This window comes from Montipora foliosa, chromosome 9 (genome assembly GCF_036669935.1).
Source record: "Montipora foliosa isolate CH-2021 chromosome 9, ASM3666993v2, whole genome shotgun sequence".
In the NCBI taxonomy this organism is placed as follows: Eukaryota; Metazoa; Cnidaria; class Anthozoa; order Scleractinia; family Acroporidae; genus Montipora; species Montipora foliosa.
In genome coordinates, this window is record NC_090877.1 from 4,104,944 (window position 1) to 4,108,911 (window position 3,968).

A 3,968-nucleotide genomic window follows, 5' to 3' on the forward strand; every position below is an offset into this window, starting at 1 on the left:
GAAGCTTGTGGATGAAACCAAGCATTCAGGCCTGATTTTAAATGGCAGACGCGCAGTTTGATGAACAACAGTGTTATGCGAATTTCCGAGTTACCAGAGACACATTTCAATTCATTTTGAACGAGATTGAGGGTAAAATAACGCGGCGAGATACAACAAGGCACCGCGCTGCTCCTGAGTGCTAAGCGCTGACTTGCTTCTGACTTCTGTATCTCATCGGGTCAGCTTATTCCAGTCTTCAAGTTTTTCTTTGGCATACGAGAACGTGTTTGACGCCATTTTTGTGACAATTACACATGTACCAGGGATGAATTTATGACAAAATGCCCGAACTTGATACGGATATTAATATCGGCAGTGACTCGATTACCCTACCTCCAGGTGGGTATTATCGGCACCCCAAACATTTTTGTGCACTAGAGCCACAATTCATTTGGGACCGCTTGGTTTAGCCGTCGAAACTATGGTGTGCCATTCCTAAGAATGGCCATCACGGTGCCAAAAGTGCCATGCGGCATGTTGTGCCGATTTTGTTGCCCGTGTAAATGGGGTCTAAGTAAACTTCATGCAAGCAAAACGTAAAAATCTAATGAATTGACATTTCGTGCCAGCAGATTCCTAAACTCTGTCAATTTTAACATGCAATGGCGAGAAATTCTAGTACTATTATCGGGCATACGAGACTCTCTATATGTTGCCATTTAATTTCCATTGGGTGGAGGGGGGGGGGGGAAGGGGGGAGGAGAGCGGGAGGCAGGCCTTTATGTTGCCATTTAACATTCTTTATCAAGGTAATTAAATATGTGTCTTAAGAAGACGATTTTGTAAAACAACTCATTGAGTTTTTTTTTCATACAATTTCGACAAAACTCGCGTAGAATATTCCTGGCTATGCTGTAAACGACTCACCAAAACTGAGATACCTACTTAGCCTTGTTTTCCCAAGAACTAAAACTCCCTAACATCTCTTGCAAAATGTCTTCCTTCCACTCAGTTTGGCCCTCGAAGTCCTTTGAGAAACTACTTGTATTTGTACTTTCCAAACAACCATACAAAACAATGCGAAGTAGAAAGAAAAAATAAGATACAAAACAAAAGTTGCAAGTACTTACAATCGCTATAATATTGCACAGTATACAATACAAACAAAAACTGCCAAGGTTACTGAATACAACCAAAATTAAAATGCGGTACATTGACGGAAAACACTCTTATGTACAATCAACAAGAATGTGTGTAAAATTCTGCCATTTAGCAAAGAAAAGTTTTCGTTGTCCCGAGGTAACTGCTATGGATTTTTCTAGTTCTATCTTATCCTGCACTAATCTTTTGAAATCAATAAGAGATGATTTATCGTTATTTAGTGCATTAACATAAAGAAAATACTTTCCGAGTATTATGAGATGATTGAGAGCTAAACATGGTGGACTCAATTGGCGAATAATTCCATATATAACTTCTTGGGGGGGGGGGGGGGGGGGGGCAGATCTAACTGAGGGTTGCATAATTGCAAAATCCAATTTTGAAATTCAGACCAAAAGATTGACGCTTGCGCACATTCAACAAACAGGTGTGTAACAGTTTGATGTATTGCGGGGCAGAATGGACAGTGCGGAGACGAAACTTTTTCCAGTTTGTACAATAATGAGTTAGTAAATAAGATGTGGTGAATGATTTTGTATTGGAACATAATTAGTTTTGTTTCTTTTGTAGCCTTAAAAGGTAGAAGGTAAATCTTTGAAAAATCGTCACGCTGAAAGTTATAATGTTCAAGCCTTTTTTCGGCGGTGGGACTGGGTAATTTTTGCCGGGTGAGAAGTTCATGATATAAGGTCTTACAGGAGAGGGGTCTACTTGAAGTACATGTGGTTAATGCAGGTGTTGGGTTGCTTTCATTTTTTAACAAACATTTTTTCCGTTCACTCGCTATGGCCGACACAAGGCTGCGGTAGGTTAAAAAATGACATCTTTTTATATAAAATTTGTCAACTAGCACTCCAAACGGAAAAAAAACAGTTTTCCGGAAAGTTGAAGAGATCTTTTATCTGCTTGATGCCGTTTTGGCACCATTTAGAGTAAAAAACGGATTTTCCATTAACCTTTATAAATCTATTGTTCCAGATGATTTCCTGCAGCACAGCTTCTTTGTTTCCAGGAGTGCTTATCTTAATTTCTTGCCAGTAACAGATGACTTGTTTATAGAACGATGGAATGTGTTTGTTAAGATTAAGAAGTTTCGTGTCGTAATTACAATTAAACAGCTCTATTCCACTTACATTGGCTAAGAAATAAGTTGGAATATACTTCCACGGAGCATTAATTTCGGAACAAAGTCGTTTGACCCAAGTAAGTTTCAACGCTTTATCGAAGAAAGAGAAATCTTTCATGCCTAAGCCACCTTCTTTTTTACTTTTAATCAGAGTTGTTCTACGAATCTTCGCCGGTTTATAGTTCCAAATAAAACCAAAAATTAGTTTGTTAACTTCGTCTGCAAAATGCTCCGGAGTTTCCAAGACGCTGCATACAAATATAAGCTTGGACAAAGCTAAGGTTTTAACAATGTTAATTCTACCTTGTAATGAAATGTCTCTTTGAGACCACATATTAAGGGTCTTTTTTAATGTTTCCAATTTTTCTAAGAAATTTTTTTTAACAGCGGTTTCGTGGTTATAAGAGAAGTGAACGCCTAAGGCATATACTGGTTCATGACTGAGCCGAAGGTTACAAATTGCGTCATTCCGGTGACTTAGTGATCCTAGCCAAAGCATTTCAGATTTCGATTGATTTATCTTTAATCCAGAACAACTTTCGAATTTGGTCAACAATTCGAATAGATTCGCAACCGATTGTACATCTGCCAACAGAGCGGTTGTGTCGTCTGCGTACTGAGTTAGCTTTACTTCTTGGTTAGCTTGAATCATAGAAGCGCTAGAAGCGCTAGAAGCGCTAGAAGCTCAATAGCAATCACAAATAACATCTCTGAAAGAGGACAACCCTGACGTACTCCTCGTTGTAAGAAAAAATGTTTTGAAGCGTGGCAGTTGTTGAGAACACAACTAGAAATGTCTTAATAAAATACTCCGACCCAATGACGTAGTTGGGGACCGAAGTTAAAGCTTGAAAGACACTTTTGAATATAATCCCATTCGACAGAAACAAAAGCTTTTTCGAAGTCCAAAAATATGGCGATACCAGGAATTTGCCTATTCTCAGAACATTCCATTATATCGATTATTTGACGAATGCTTTCTCCAATGAATCTACCCTTAATGTACCCTGACTGGGAAGAGTGAATTATGTGTGGTAACACTTTTTCTAGGCGTGTCGCTATTGCCTTGGTAGCGACCTTATAATCCACATTTAATAATGAAACTGGGCGCCAATTTTTTAAATATTCGGTATTTTTCTTTTTCTTTGGTATCAGAGAAATTATTCCTTGTTTTTGAGAAATAGACAAATGTCCCGATTGAAATGCGTAGTTGAAACTTTCTACCATATACTTCGCGATAATACTCCAAAAGTACCGACAAAATTCTACTGATAAACCATCCGACCCTGGGGTTTTGTTATTTTCCATTTTTTTCAACACATAAGCGCACTTCTCAATAGTGATATAACCCTCATAGGTCGCAACCATCTCCGCTGATAGCACCTTTTCGGCTTGAAAAAATTGATTGAACTCTGGGAGGTTTGGATCTTTGTTGCTCGAACTGTTCCTTTTCCTTCAAAATCTCCTTTGGACTCGTTATTTTCATACCACTGTCATTCATCAAAGACGTAACGTGCTTTTTCCTATGATTTGTTTTTTCAAGGTTAAGGAAATATTTCGAATTTTTTTCATCAAACTCATACCACCTTGCCCTGCTTCGTATGATTGTACCGCGCGTCTTAAAAGCGGAAATTTTTTCGAGCTTAGTTTTGATTTTATTCATTTCGACTTTGTCCATGTCACTGTATTTCCTCCCAAG